Source organism: Ctenopharyngodon idella, chromosome 2, assembly GCF_019924925.1.
Source record: "Ctenopharyngodon idella isolate HZGC_01 chromosome 2, HZGC01, whole genome shotgun sequence".
In the NCBI taxonomy this organism is placed as follows: Eukaryota; Metazoa; Chordata; class Actinopteri; order Cypriniformes; family Xenocyprididae; genus Ctenopharyngodon; species Ctenopharyngodon idella.
Genome location: NC_067221.1, coordinates 2,706,384 through 2,724,024, shown reverse-complemented (window position 1 = coordinate 2,724,024; position 17,641 = coordinate 2,706,384).

The window sequence follows — 17,641 nt, the reverse complement described above, 5'->3', positions numbered from 1 at the left end:
TTAAGAGTGGTTTGACACAAGGAATGCGACAGCTGAAACCCATGTCTTGCATATGTCTGTGCGTAGTGGTTCTTGAAGCACTGACTCCAGCTGCAGTCCACTCTTTGTGAATCTCCCCCACATTTTTGAATGGGTTTTGTTTCACAATCCTCTCCAGGGTGCGGTTATCCCTATTGCTTGTACACTTTTTTCTACCACATCTTTTCCTTCCCTTCGCCTCTCTATTAATGTGCTTGGACACAGAGCTCTGTGAACAGCCAGCCTCTTTTGCAATGACCTTTTGTGTCTTGTCCTCCTTGTGCAAGGTGTCAATGGTCATCTTTTGGACAACTGTCAAGTCAGCAGTCTTCCCCATGATTGTGTAGCCTACAGAACTAGACTGAGAGACCATTTAAAGGCCTTTGCAGGTGTTTTGAGTTAATTAGCTGATTAGAGTGTGGCACCAGGTGTCTTCAATATTGAACCTTTTCACAATATTCTAATTTTCTGAGATACTGAATTTGGGATTTTCCTTAGTTGTCAGTTATAATCATCAAAATTAAAAGAAATAAACATTTGAAATATATCAGTCTGTGTGTAATGAATTAATATAATATACAAGTTTCACATTTTGAATGGAATTAGTGAAATAAATCAACTTTTTGATGATATTCTAATTATATGACAAGCACCTGTATGTCCTACGCCTTCCCTATTCAACTTACGGAATGAACATGGCACCAGTTCCGATTTTGCCGTAAGTAGAATACGGAAGGCGTAGGACATACAGTGTAAGCTTTTTGAAGAATACGGAAGTACGGTTTTTGCGGAACCACTTGAAGGCGATCATTTGTTTATATAAAGCGCATACATTTAAATTTTTTTTAGAAAAAGACCGACCGTTTCGCTAGATAAGACACTTATTCCTCGTCTGGTATCGTTTAAAGCCCTTTGCAGCTGCACTGAAACTGTAATTTTTACCTTCAACCGTTTGGAGACCATTGAAGTCCACTATATGGAGAAAAATCCTTGAATGTTTTCCCCAAAAACCTTCATTTCTTTTCGACTGAAGAAAGAAAGACATGGACATCTTAGATGACATGGGGGTAAGTAAATTATCAGGAAATTTTCATTTAAAAGTGGACTAATCCTTTAAACATATAAGTAGTTGCAACTTTACATGGCCGCTCACTCTAATGTTAACCTACATAAATGTGCACTATTATATATCCAAGAGTCCGTGCGGAGTGCGGAAGGCAGCATTTTTTTGTCATACAGATAAATGTAATACATCATTCTGAACTGTAAAGTACATTTATTTGTGTACACTCACAATAACAACAAAACGTTGTGCTTTTGTAAAATAGAAAATGAACACTAGTCGACTAGAAAAATCTTTAGTCAGGGGCAGCCCTACCAATAAATCGCCATAAGCTTTGAGCTTTGTTACTTTTAATATGAAACAAAGTCTCAGCTTTCAAATTCTGTCAGTTTTATAACGAAATTCCAAAAATAAATACCGTTTTGGCGCTCTTTAATGTGGCGTGACAGATCGCTGTAGTGCCTCAGTTCAAGCGGCTCGTGAACCAATCATCTCTTCCTCTTTACTACTAGTTACAGCACCAAATAAACATGAATGAACATCAGAAGGAATGTTGAAAGATACAGAACAACTTATCGATTCTGAATAAAATCACAAGCATGTGAAACGAAATCTAATTGAATCATGAAATTTGTGTCAATACTTAGTAATATAACAACTTTTAATTTAATTAAAACTTAAAACAATCTTCACATAAACCCATTATAATAAATTTCACATTCAGCTATGCCATTAAAATGAAGAGACATGCTCATAACATGTATTGTGGGGTAAACATGCCCAGGTGAAAAAATACTAAGTAATTTATAGTAAATACTATAGTTTTTTTTAAACCATACTATAGTAAAGTACTTGAATTAATTTGTTGTGGTAATTCTATAGTTGCCGTGGTAACAAAGTAATATAGCTGACAGTGAGCACGCACGTGACATTTAGAACATTAAGATTATTTTAACTTACTTAAAATAGAAAAACAATGCATAACTGACAAGATTTTACAATGAAGTGCTACAGTTTATTGTACTGGCTAGGATTAATAATCAATAAGCTTGCTAGTCGTGCTATAGTTTTGTTAAACGAATATGCTAACAATTCGTTTTACAGCATTATAAGCTAATATATGATGGCTATAAAGTGCATTCAATACTATTTAGCAACTCACGATCACTTCACTTTGCAATTAAATGCATCACAATTGTTTTTAATATTAAACAAATAAAAATTGATTCACATTTGATACTCACACTCTGAATATCGTCCATCTTCCAGAAAAACATGCGGTCACTGGTCCTGTAATTCGGTAGGTGGCGTTGTCACTAAACATCTAGGGTCCTAGGACTGCGGTCCTAAAAATGCAGCCTCCGGTTGTGCAGGCAGATGTTACTCGTTCTCGCATTTACGAGACTTTGACCAGCGGATGTCGCTAGCGTGCCACGCCCTTCTGCTCCGCTGCTCTGCGCATGCGTAGAAGTTTCTCATTATTATGAGAAAGTTTCTCGTTATTATGAGAAACTAAGTCATTATTACGAGAAAGTTTCTTATTATTATGAGAAACTAATTAATTATTATAAGAAAGTGAGTGAGAGAGAGAGAGAGAGAGAGAGAGAGAGAGAGAGAGAGAGAGAGAGAGAGAACTGAAATGCCATCAAGAATATTAAAGGGTTAACAGTTAGTTCATCCAAAAGTGAAATTTCGGTCATTAATTACTCACCCTCATGTCGTTCCACACCCGTAAGACCTTCGATCATCTTCAGAACACAAATTATGATATTTTTGATGAAATCCGCGAGGTATCTGACTAGATAAACAGCAATATAATCAACACTTTCAAGGTCCAGAAAGATACTAAAGACATTGTTAAAACAGTTGACGTGACTGCAGTGGTTCAACCTTAATGTTATGAAGAGACTAGAATACATTTTGTTTGCAAAAAAACAAAAATAACCACTTTATTCAACAATCTCTTCTCTTCCCTTTCAAGAAACCATAGCTGATTTTTCACTATCATCACCTCATTCATTTATTAGACTCACAGTCATTCAGTCATCTTGGTATTATCAATATACAGGCCTTAAAAAGCTGTTCAAACAGAAGAAGTTTTAAGGCTGTTTGATACAAAAGTATTGAACTGGTTCCTTCTTTAAACAAAAGTATTGATTGTTGATTGTATATGGATCATTTATTTCTGATGATGAAGACACTGATGTCTGTTTCTCCTCCTCAGATAACTCATCCGGCTGAAGTGTGTCTGTGGCTGTTTTTCTTCTGTTCAGGTTCTGTATGTAATCCTGGACCCAGTCTGCTGCCGGTGAAGAGCAGATTGTGTTGTTCTCGACAGTTATGAATCTGAAAATAAGCAAATGAGTACATAAAGTGTTTTAATATTGTATTTAACATACATTTCTAAAAAGAATAATAGATAATACTTTCAGCGATAAATGTTATTGTTAATAGAAATTTTGAACAAACAACAACAACAAAAAAAACACGATTTTTGATTTTAGTCCTGAACTTACAGCACTACTGTGTTTCTAAAACTTAGAAAAAGAACTGAACACTTTTTAGCTCATTGTTTATCCACCCATTTATAACAGAATCTGTGTAACACTTCATATTGTGATATTATAATAACTTTGAACTTGCCTTACAGCTCTGATAGGACACAGAGATGAATCTTGTATGTGATAATCCACGATGTTATCAGCTGGTGTTCTGGTGTTTGTCACAGTGAGACAGCAGTCTGGATGATCACGGGTGGTTGTTTCGCTGGTCTCAGTCTTCGGTCCAGATGTTTCAGGTGTTGTAGTTGTAGTTGGGATCATGTTTGTTGTACTTGTCAGGCACATAGTAGGTTCTACAGAAAGTTCCTTGTTCTTTCTCTTATTCACGTAATTGATCGCTCTGATAGCCCAACTGTCATCTGGATCTGAACAAATATATATGCCTTTCCTGGTGAGGAATCTGGACATGGAAAAAAAAGAAAATACTTTTATGTTAAAAAAAAAAAAAAAAAAAAAAAAAATCAATTCAAGTCATGATATACTTATATATATATATAATATAACTTTGAACTTGCCTTACAGCTCTGATAGCACATACTCCTGTTGGCTCTTGTATGGTATAACTCACAATGTTTTCAGCTGGTATTCTGGTGTTTGTCACTTTAAGACAGCAGACTGGTGGACGATCATCACCTATTGGAGAAGCACATCATTATATTCAGGTAAATAATCATTACTTTCTCAGTATAAGTGTCACGTTCAGTTCTGTTTAGTTTCAGTTTGTATGGACTTTCAGTTTATCATTGATCACATGTGTTCCTTTGTTTTATGTTCCCGACACAATCTGTCACAATGGACACTAATCATCATCAGCTGTTTGTCATGCGAGTTAATCGTCTGTGTCACTAAGTTGTTCTCTGTCATGCACTCCTTGTCCGGTCACAGTAATACTTGTGTTTGCACGCCTGCCTGCCTTGGATTGTTATATTAAATGTTTGGAACCTTATCTTCTGCCTTCCTGCGAGCACATTACAATAAGATGAACACATGTACACTCTCTCATAAAGATACGATATCAGCTCAACTTCTACATTCAGTCGAGTGAAAGTTACTGAGGTCAAACCACAATTTTAACCAAAGAGCTTAGAAATTAAAATCATAAAATCTCACCTGTTACCATAACACTCATCCATCCTATACAGAAAAGAACGGCAGAAAACAGAGAGAACTTCATCTTGTCCTGTTGCTCGCTTCTAACTGTGAAACGTTTCTCTGGGCTGAAGGGTCTATGTTGAGGGAGGTCTTTCAGACCACAGAGCTCACCACCCTCTGCGATCACTTTTTTCTTCGTCACCTAGGCCCACAGACACCTCAGACGGGGACAGGAAAATATGACTGATGAGTGGAAGACCAAAAGTGAGAAAGAAAAAGAGTTGCACTCAACCACATACAGGAAAATAAGGGGTTACGGAATTCACAATGAGCATTCAGAGTGACTGAATTCAGTTCATCGTGGCCTACACTTTTGGTCAGAGTGACGATTCAGTTAAATTCATGTTCTATATAGGCTTATCTACATAACTGTACATATGTAGCCTCTGTCCCTGGTTTTAAAATTAAAATGTATTATTATTATTATTATTATTATTTAATTTATGTTTTCTTTTTAGTTTTTTTTTTTTTTTTACTTAAACTTATTTATGTAAATAATTAAATAGACTTAATAAGTGGGGTAGCATGGTAGACTCCAAAAAAATACTGGGTTAAAAACAATCTAAGTTGGGTTAAAAATAGATAAACCCAGTGGTTGGGTTAAATGTTTGCCCTACCTGCTGGGTGTACAGGTTGCTACGGAAGACAAAGAAGAACAGGTCAATATCAAAATAATCCAAGTTTAATCCAAACAGGCCGACGGGCAGGAACAACACAACATAATCGGACGGTGATCGGACAAAGAACAGAACACAAACAGGAACTTATATATTGATTATAAGATTTATAGATTGATTGATTATTAATCCCCAGAGGGGAAATTCAGTTGTCACAGCAGCACAACATACTACAATAAATACAATAGATACATTATGTAAAATAAAAAATAAAAATAAAAACTGAAAAACATATATACACAAAGGAATATACACAAAGTGAATATACACAAAGGGAGATTAACTAATGACGTGCAGCTGTGAAGATGATTGGTGTCCATGGTGACTGATGAGTGGCGGGAACGTAGAACAAGGCAGCACATGTGACGAAAGAAAACCAAAACAAACAGAACATGAGGGTGACCGTGACATTACATGCGAGGTGGTGCCTCCATGGATCGGACTTGTTTGTTCAGCACATCCCACAGATGCTCGATTGGATTGAGATCTGGGGAATTTGGAGGCGAAGTCAACACCTCAAACTCATTGTTGTGCTCCTCAAACCATTCCTGAACCATTTTTGCTTTGTGGCAGGAGCATTATCCTGCTGAAAGAGGCCACAGCCACCAGGGAATACCAATTCCATGAAAGGGTGTACATAGTCCGTAACAATGCTTAGGTAGGTGGTACGTGTCAAAGTAATATCCACATGGATGGCAGGACCCAAGGTTTCCCAGCAGAAGCTGTTATGTGTCTTGAAAAAGGCGGTTGCTAACAAGTGGCTAAATGGGACTACACAGGCAGTCGGGGACATTAAACGTCAACACGCTGAGAAGGTAAGCTCAGTCTGCTTTTACAGCCTCATTATTAGTGATGTCCGGTTCGCGAACGAATCATTCTTTTGAACCGGTTCTTTTTAGTGAACCAGTCGAACCACTTCACCCAATCGGACTGAATCGTTCGAAACAGTTTAATCTCCAGTAAGCAAACACTAATCCACAAATTACTAAAGTTACTCACTTTTTGACATGCCTGACACTCGCTCTGACACAAAATAATCCAACATCCCGGAGTTATTCAGTTACTCCAACAGTACACTGACTTAACCTGCTGTGAAGAGAGAACTGATGATGATGAGCACGAGCAGCAGAGCAGCTGATATATTGAGTGAGCATGCGCGGCGCACACGAACGAAAGTACAGATCACCAGTACACAACCGAGAACTGCTTCTTTCGGACATGTCCGATTTGAGAACCGATGAGCTGATGATACTGCGCATGCATGATTCAGGGTGTGATCTGAAGCTACCGAACAGTAACTGTGCGTTCACACCGCCGTCGGCGAGAGCGTCAAAATTTGCCCTGGCTGCCCTGCCAACGACGCTGTACTGTGCGTTCAAACCGCCGCCAGCGGGAGGGTCAAAGTAAATGACAAGTTGTAGCAACCAATCGGAATCCTCTCAAGCGAGGACCTCTATATTCCGATTGGTTGCCGCTGAACCGCGTCATAGCTCATTACCATAAAGTTGACCTGACTTCAACTCTCCTCAACGCTCTCACTGTCCAAGACACGCCGCGCCGCTCTCGCCGGAGCTCGCCGCCGGCTCACACTGAAAATGAATGTAAGTATATTTAATTACAAATAATTCGTAATGGATTACGTATAGTAGTGGATCATGGTTTCTGCGCTGATGAAGACTAATTTATTCACTTTATAACTGTAAAACTATTAGTTTTAGTTGACTGATGTTATGATTACTGACTTTATATATTTGAATGTTAAGTGTTTTTTCATCCCGGCCCGCGATAGATGACGTCATTACATCATCGCGAATGACGTCATTATGTCGGAGCATAAAAAAACCGGTGAACCATTTTTTTCAACCGGTTTATTGAAACGAACTGTCCAAAAGAACCGGTTCGCGGAAAAGAACCGAACTTCCCATCAATGGGCTGAATTGGAACGTCCTAAGCCCTTGATCACTTGGAATCCGCTATGGAGTTGATTTATTATTTAATTTTTTCCGCTTACGAAATTGTTTAATGCAGCATTCTATATGTATATATGTGTGTTTTAAATATTAAAAAAATAATTAATATATCATAGAGTTGTTCGTGGTGGGGTAAATTAAACGCAATATGCGGTGACGTCACAATCGTGTTGCATTGTGGGTTATGGAGCTGCCTGAAGTGTACATATGAAGTAGATGATTTTGACCGAGGGAGCGAGGGTCTGTCCATATAAACTTCCCTTGTCCACTTCACAAAGTGGAACGCACTTCAAAATGGCGGCAGGGTTTCCCCCAAGGGGAAGTGCTTAGGGAAGTTTGTGAGTGCATGTCTAAAACTGGAGTGGAACGCAGCCCATGTCTGGATTGGTTATATCGCACTGCATTTCTGCTAGTGACGTTAGATCAGTATTTTGATTTTCTGTCGTGATTGTGAAAAATGTCGCCATTGTAGGTCATTTATGTTGAATCGAGAATTGCAACAGGAGCTCACATCATCGTTCAGGGAAAAAACGGTGTAATACAATTTTCACCTTTTCTACGTGTAAAAACACACTAAGGGAATCAGGTTGAGGTGGTGACGGTACGCCTTATAGCAAATCTAATAATGTCACTGATTGAACCCACTGCCTATCACTCAATAAAATAATCACATAGCTGAGTGTTTTTGAAAGTGTTGTATTTTGTTTGGTTTAATAATTAACATTACATTTGCGAGTATGACTCACGGCTTGTGAATGAGCATAGCCACGCAGCCACTTCAAACCTGTTCACAAGCTTCTATACGTTTGATTTTGGTTGTCATTTGTTGAAATAAATGCAAAAAAAAAAATAAAAATACAGTGTGTCGGTGTCTGTCATAGACTGTAAAAAAGGGTGTCTGTCCGCTGAATGCCCATCCAATTCTCCTCCGTGGTCATATGGGAAAGTGAATATTTACAAAGAAAACATTAAAACTACAGTTACATTTATACCCTCCCAACAAAGAAATGGATCGACTTCTGTCAGCTTGTTGAACACATTTTTTTTTTTTTTGGACATTTTCTACCATATGATATTGATTTGAAGATAAAGAAAAAAAAAACAGATGTTTGACTTACAGAGAAAAACAAGCGATAGCTGTTTATGAAGGACAGCTGTCATAAGAGATATATTGGAGGAAGAGACATGTTTGATAACTTGTTTGTGTGTAAACAGTGAAAGAGAGTTATGAGAGATAACTGTTTATATAAAAAAACTGTGAAAAGCGATATATTGGAGGAAGAGACATGTTAGATAACTTGTTTGTTTGTAAACAAGTGAAAAGATATTAGCTGTTTATGAAATACAGCTGTCATAAGTGCTATCTGTTTATAAAAGAAAAATTATAACAGAGATAGCTTGTTGGAAATGATGTGTAAGAAAAACAGAAGAAATTTTTTATATGAAAGAATGTAGAAAAAAGAAAAACCCCAACAACAGATGTTTGTATTAAAGAATGAAAGACAACTGGTATTGTAATGCCTTTATTAAAGCATATATTAATTACTTATTAAAGAAGACAAGACAACTGTTATTGTAAAAGTACTTTAATAAGAATAAAGAAGTTTATAAAGAAAAGAGACAAAACACAATTGTTGTAAAGCTTTATTAAGAATATGTTTATAAAGGAAGACACTACAACTGTTGTTTTAAGATTTTAATAAAACATGCTAGTAGAACAGTACAGACATAACATGTATTAGTAAGAAAGGCAATCATTACCGTTGAAGGATGTCTTGATCAGAAGCGCAGGACGCAGCAGAGGAGAAGAGTCCGAGAACAAAGAGACAAGCCTTTATATATAGACTCAGATGAGGGGAATTCCAAAGAAGATGACCTCAAGAGGTCAGATAGTCTATAAAAGGCTGGAACGAGGAGAGAACAGGAGGGGCTGCTTAACACCTGAGGAGCTTCTCCGACACCAGAACCAAAGCTGATGATGCCACATCGCTGATATTGCCTTGACTGAAGAACTTTTTTTTTTTTTTTTTTTAAGGTTTTATTTTCATTTATAATGCATGAAAAAATACATATGCACATAATATTACAACCTTAATTTTTCTTATACAAAAAAAAAAAAAAAAAAAGGCAACAAATGACATTGCATTTAGTTTGCAGAAAGAGAAGGTAAATGCTCCAAAAAGGAGCCACAAATTTTTTTAAAAGTCCTCGGAGATTTTCAAACATTGAAAAGGATTTTCTCAGGGGTGCAGTATGAAATGAGTTCATTGATCCATTGTCGTCTGGATGGGGAGTGAATCGACTTCCAATTCACTAATATACATTTTTTCCCTGCAGTTCCTGCTAACAGTGAAAAATACTTTTTATGATGAGAAGAGCCTAATAAATCAATATTCCCCAAATTACAAATCCTAGGATCTTTACTAATTGGGATACCTATAATCTTTGAAGTGGTACCAATTATATATTCCCAAAAGTCATTCAGTACAGGACAATTCCAAAGCATATGAATTGCCTTCAGATGTTTTACACCTTTGACATTTTGAAGATATACCGGTATTTAGCATATGAAGTTTTTGAGGAGTATAATATGTTCGATGCAAAATATTGAATTGAATTTGTCTATGTTTTGGTGGATATTAAAATAGTTTGCATACTTTCCATAACATACTCCCATTCTTCCAGGTCATATGTACAGTTAAGATCTACTTCCCATCTCTGCTTCAAGCTTACATTGTCAAATGACTTAAAGTTATTTGTTATTGTGCTGTACCCCACAGAAGCAATGCCTCTTGGGGACGACACAGTATTAAACATAACATTTTCAAATGGTGATAGTGTAGGAATCTTAGGAAAAGTCTGGGGGGTGATCTCTTTGACCCAATGTCTGACTTGCAAATATTTAAAGAAGCTGTGTTTTGGTATTTTGTATGTCTTGGATAGTAATTCAAAACTCTTTAAATAATCATTGTCATACAAGTCCTCTAATGTCTTTATACCTTTATTCACCCATGCTTTTAGAGAATTATCAGCAATACCAGGAGGTATAATAGGGTTTTCCCAAAGTGGTAAATATCTAAGCGGAACAATGTTAGAGCAGCATAACTTATGCGATTCTAACCATGCAGAAAATGTATGCAGTATTAATGGATTTAGATAAATAACTTTTTGACCCTAGAAAAGGAATAACCTTTAGCGGGATAGAGTTCATCTCCCACTGTTCTATAGCTGTTCAGCTAGTATCAACCTTGTCAGGATGTTACCAGATCCATATAGGCCGAAATTGCGAAGTTAAATAATAATGTCTGAAATTGGGAAGATTCAGACCACCTTTCTTATACGGTGCCTGGAGTTTCAGAAGTTTTACTCTAAGGATTTTGCATTTGCACAGAAATCCAGAAATCACTCTATTTAGTTCCTTAAAGTAGGATTTAGGAATGTTCAAGGGAAGACACTGAAATTTATATAGATATTTAGGTAGAATGTTCATTTTTATAACATTGACTCTGCCAATTAATGATAAGGGTAAATCCTTCCATTTTTGCATATCATTTTTCACTCTCTCCATAAGTATGGAGTAATTTTTTTAAACGTCATCATGAGTTAGATCAACATGAATACAGAACTTTTTAATACTTATACTTTATTTAATTACTTGTATAGAATGTTTGTAGAATATATGTAATGCTAGAAATACTAATGTAATAAATAAATGAACTTATAACTTTATAACTAAACGCGGTCTCATGTGGCATTAATTTCAGTTGTTGAGCCTGAACAGATCAAGGAAAAGTCTTCTGTCTGATTGTAAGTATTTTAAAATGCTTATAATTGAGATAAGATTTGACTTGCTTACCTAACCTGAGAATAATAAAAATAAGGTATAGGTGCTTAGAGACGCATCATAAAACAATGTATAAGCACCTAACCCTGGTTGCAAGCCTAAACTGGACATAAACAGAAACTTGTCCCGCAAATCTGATTGGTTGATTGGAATGTTGTTCCAGGAACATGTCTTACTTGGCAAAATCACGGTGACCCTGTGAAACCAGGCCTTAAAGTTAAAAAACGATATTTACGTAAACGCTAAAAGCTCATTGTGGTTTCTAGGTTTGATCGATTTGAGCTACTATAGGAATTTTGAGTTTGTGATAGGATTCCTATGTAGAAAAATAACTGCTTGCCCTCCAGCCGCATTTCGCGCTGCAGCAATGACGTCATGTGCAAACAACCTATTGTCCAGTTGGCATTTTCACCCCAAAATGGCTGCCGCGCTACCGAAGCTGTTACCCAAAAAGCGTCACAGTTTCGCCTCTTGGCAGGCAAGAAGCGCCAGGATTGTCACGGCAACTCAAACTGCCACCCAGAAAATGCAGCTCATATTCTTATACATTTATAAAACATTTTTGTAATAAATAAAATAAAAAAACGTATATATAACATGTGAATAATAGTGAATAATAATATTCACAATACACCCGTGTGCAGCTCCTCTCAGCTGCTGTGAAGCTGTCAGTGTCTCGCGCTGTTTTCATTTGAATCAGATGCTTCAGCAGGAACAGAGCACGCTCTCAGAAACACTTTTGAAATTTCAAAAACTTGGTGTGACAGCATTATTTTGTATTATTTATTGCACCAATAGTAATTTGAGAGGAGCTTTAAATATGTACAGTTCAAGTCACATGATGTTTGTTTACCTATAGATCACAAGAAATAATAATATCTGAATTTATTCAAAAGATCCAGTTCAGAAGTACAAGACATATGATCGATTCTTAATTCTTAAAAGTGTGTGTTGTTACCTGGATGATCAAAAGCTGCAGACATTCACTGAACACAACACATCAAGAGCCAGTGGGTGTAAAATTTTGAACAGGGTGATTGGAAAATTGCTCATATTTTATTTAAAGATCTTAGTTTTTAGTACTCCCCTGCAGAAGCTACATAAAATACTTTTATTTTCCAGAAGACAAAATAAGAACAATTTACCCCCAATCAACCTGTGCAAATGTTTACAATTCCTTCTGGAGCAGTACATGTTTTCACCATTTGTAATAGTTGTGTATGAGTCCCAGAGTTCAGAATCAGAAAGAGCGTTATTGCAGGTATGTTTACACATGAGGAATCTGTTCTGGTGACAGAAGCTTCACAGCTCAAACAGAATGACAGTGACAAAACACAGATAATACAAACAGAATAAGTAAATAGGAAAGAACAATATACAAAAAAAAAAAAAAAAAATAGACAATAGTATATGTGTACAGGTTTGTTATGTACAAATGCAAGGAAACGTAAATAATATGGTGTGTTAAATAAATAAATGTATAAATAGTGTTGTGTTGCACATGTATGTTTGTTGCCAGCGGGAGCATTAACTGTTCATGAGATGGATATCCTGAGGGAAGAAACTGTTCCTGTGCCTGAATGTTCTGGTGTTCAGTGCTCTGTAGCGCCAACCAGACGTTAGTGTAAATTCATATATTGTTATATTTTGTGGACTATATGTAAACATCTGTTATAATAAAACATTTTCTGAGGCTGAAATGATTTTGAGGGCTAAATAAAAAAACGTAAATTATGATATCTCTTATTTATTTATTGGTAACACTTTAGTATAGGGAACACATATAAACTATTAACTATGACTTTTACCTCAATAAACTATTTTACTGCTTATTAATAGTTAGTAAGGTAGTTGTTAAGTTTAGGTATTGGGTAGGATTAAGAATGTAGAATAAGGTCATGCAGAATCAGGCATTAATATGTGCTTAATAAGTAATAATAAACAGCCAATATTCTATTAATATGCTGCTAATAAGCAACTAGTTAAAAGACCCTAAAATAAAGTGTTACCTATTTATTTTTATTATTGATGTTTTGCAGATTCTGCAGGGTGTAACTTCTGACTTCAACTAATAGGCTACTATACAACAAGGAGTGTAATGTGCTGATAAAAGCTGAGCAAAACCGTTCCACATTTTACTAGAATAGTTAAATATTTTATAAAAGTTTTTAATTTATTTATTTTTGAGATTTTTCATGGCCTGGAAATCACAATTTTAAGATTTTTATTTTTATTTATTTATTTTTTAAATGTAAAAGTTTTCCATGATCGTGGAAAATTGTGATGCAGATACATCACTTAAAATGTACTCAAGTAAAAGTACACAATTTTAAGACTATTTTAAAAAGTATAATCTCTGATAAAAACTAACGTCAGTGTTTGTAATTTGTTTCTTCACACCCCTGAATATGATTGAGTTGTATATGGCATTGTAATGACTATATTCAGCTGGAAGAGGGCAGCCTTCAACTGTTGTAAACACAGGCAGTCAGTTCAGAGAGGATGTGTTGACTCTTGAATGCCTCTAGAGGTCTCCAGACAGCCTGTTAACAAGAAACATAAAAAACCTCAAAGCAGGATCCTGTAATCACACAGAGCTCACTCTTAAATGTTATAGTGTGTATGTGGTGTGTCACGTTAGATGTAGTAAGATGTCAGGGAAGTAGTATAGGCTATTACGGGATGAAAAGTTTTATATTTATAATTTTATATCATGGTGACAGTATATATCATGATAGCTAAATTGCAAGTGCATATTAATTGCACAATGTAATGAATTACTGTAAGAGTGTTGCAATAAAAACATTTTCAGTCAGAACTAGAAATAATATGCCAGCATCATATCTTATTGGAAGAAAGGCAATTTGTGCTAAAGATGGTGTGTAATGAATGCTAATGATGGCATATTAATACATATTAATCCATGATGAAGAAGAAAGAGAGCGGTATGTACCACGGGGCTTGTGATGTCACCTTTGTGTTCATGCCAGTCCTGCTTCACTCCTGACCGAAGTCCAATCTGTCACATTGTCTCAGTCTGCAGGGCACTGCCAGCCGTTTACAGCTCACAATTTATTACACTATTAACTTTTACTACCAGTCCACCTCTTCATACAACGAAGCAAGGCCACCGGAGCCTGAATCATAAAAACGAGATCTGTCATCTTTACAGAGCACGTGTAGCCTGTGTGTGCATGTGTTTCAGGTTCACGCTTGACACTGTGTGGATCAAGTCTCATTATTGGTTAAATATGCAGTGAAAACTTACACTCAAAAGCAACAACAACAACAAAAAATAGGCCTACTGAAGGTATAATATGTAGTCTATGGAGCCCCTAAAGGGACCTGCAAAAATAATACCTCTAATACCTCTGCCTTTAACACATCCTCTGTGAAGGCCGAGAAACTGCGCAGTGAAACGGGCTGATGGCACAATATGGCAAAGTGCTCAAATTTTGGATTTCGTTAGAGCAGTTTGTGTAGTACGAGGGTGAATCTAGCTATTTGTTCTTTTGTCATTTATTAAAGCGTAAGCCTCCTTTATATAACAATGCTTTCTGAAGTCCTTTATGTCTATGGCTCTGCTCATGATAAGCACTGTTAGAATTGTTTGAAGAAACTCAGCCTTTCTACGTCACCTGTAAGGATGCGATTTTTGTGTACCAAACAGCGTGAATGTACTGACATTTTCGAAACAAACACATTTTTACATTTCACTGTAAAGCTTTTCCATTGTTTTCCATGTAAACATGCGCTGGACACCCAGAGGTCCTGTTGTTGTTGCAGTCAGTGTTGCCAACTGCTTTCAATTAAACTAAAACTTGTAGCTAAATGTCACTAGATTACAACAAAATTCATTGATCTATATAAATATGAATATAGATCAGTGGGCAAAACAAGAATCTAGATCAGTTTTGTCCAAGAAGTTGCTAGATTTGTCCCTAAACTTTTGAAAAAAGTCTCAAAAGGGCGAGGAAGTCACTAAATCTAGTGACAAAATCGCTAAATTGGCAACACTGATTGCAGTCTCCGGTATTTTGTAGTTGTTCCGTTCTCGTTTTCTACTGTGAAACTGTGAAACAATGGCCTGGGTCAGTGGTGCCACCTTGTGGAACAACTGATTAGTGCAATTTGTTTGTTTAGTTTGAATTTGTGTTTTTTTTTTTTTTATAACAATAACAATGATACGGAACCCCGGACATGACATGCAGGAAAAAAATAGTAGACTAAAACGTGCGCACGATTTATTAATTTGTTCCCTCGATTTACTTAAACGTGCGCACGATTTACTATTTCGTTCCGTCGATTTATAAATGATGCGCATGATTTATAAATCAAGGGAACGAAATAGTAAATCGCACACACGTTTTAGTAAATCGTGCGCACGATTTAGTAAATCGAGCTAACGAATTAGTAAATCGTGCGCACGATTTAATTTTTTTTCTTCAATGTCATGTGCAGGGGCTCCGTACAATAATACAGAAGCAACACCAAAAAAAAAAAAAAAAAAAAAAATTTTTTATATTAAATTATTTTATATTATATTAAATAAACATTTTCACAAATAGTCTAAAAACAGAGCAAATTCTAACAGTTAGCAGATACTGAGATCACATTTAAATAATTTTCCATTTCTCGGGCGGGACGCATACAGTACACGCGTACTATTCTGGTGACTAAATTTGTGTCACGCGTACAGTACGGGGACAATCGCGTCATATGTATACTTATCGCATAAGTATGTATACTTTGGGCTTAAAACAGTTTTTGAATGCTTTTTATACGCATGCGCGCTCACCCAGAGTGTTTGGTAGCTTAGACCTCATTAAGAATTTCTCCTGGCTGTGAGAGCTAATTAACCTAATTTGAGCAGCACCAGCACAGACACAGATGAACCCAAGGGCCTGCTCTGCGTTTTTCAAATTAAGAGGGCTTCACTTTTTCCAGTGTCTGCATGGAGTCATTAGGGGAAGGGTTTATGGGAAAAAAGAAACTGAACACCGAGCAAGTCGTATCAAAGCACATCCCTAATTCAGCTGAATCTCGGCGAACACCACAAATTGAATCTGCTGTACATGCTTAATATGAGTAATTTTCCAATTCTTTAACTCTGAGGTCCAGTCTGGTGCTGAATAATAAATGGTGACACAGGGGCTGGTTTAACATTAACACTCATTAGCAAATGGCACAAATCATTAAACCAAAGCCATGCTAACCTGTAATGTTTAATAGGGAACCATTTGGTGAGGTGACATGGAAGATTATGCCTCATTTATTTATATTGTGGCCAGAATCTTTTAATGCATCAGATTTCATAAAGAGAAATGAGGTGTAGATGGAGGGGGTTTCCAGTTGTCCACTGTGCCATATTGCAGAAAGACACCAGACACCCCACCTGTCACTCTCATTTTATGTTGAGCCTCTCTGTTTCCATGGCAACCACTATTTCCTTTTATCATTATTTTTTTCTTTTAATTATTTTTATTTATTCATTTATTGATTTGTTGGAAGGTGGCAGGGAATGAATCAGAGCTTTATTTCTTGTTAAATTTTACTAGAAGTCATGCACAATTTCATCTACCACTTTACACACAAATGAGAACACTTTACAATAAAGTCTTATTTGTTAACACTAGGAAATGCAGTAACTAACAATGAGCAATATATTTCTTACAGTATTTATTTATTTATTCATTGTTCATGTTAGTTCACAGTGCATTAGCTAATGTTAAGAAAGACAACAAAAACAACAACAACAAAAATTATAGAACTTTATTATTATGAAAAATGCATAAAAATACTATTTTATTACTATATATTTTATATGAAATATATATTTTCCAAAACATGTTTTACTCTAAAACTGTGAGAAAATCAAAGCTATAAATCTAAACAAGTTGTATTCCAAATTTGAGGTTGGTAACTCAAAAAATTAGCTTTCAGTAAGATTTGGTTTGGGTGCAGTACCGAACGCTTCCACTAGATGAAATTTGCTTCCCATTTGTTTCAGTACAAGTGTGACTGTGACTATTTTTTTCAGGACCATTTAACCTTTTCAAATCATGCCCATGATTTTTTTTTTTTTGCATATTAAAGGGTTCCTTAATTATGATTTCACTTTTTTAACTTTAGTTAGTGTGTAATGTTGCTGTTTGAGCATAGGCAACATCTGCAAAGTTACAACGCTCAAAGTTCAATGCAAAGTTTCTTTTACAGAAATCGCTTTTTAAGGACTACAATGAGCTTCTTCCTGGGTTGGTGGCATCACAAACCCCAAAATTTACATAAACCCCGCCCCCGAGAACACACAACAAAGGGGGTGAGGCCATGTTGGGCTGCTTTAGAGAAGAGGAAGA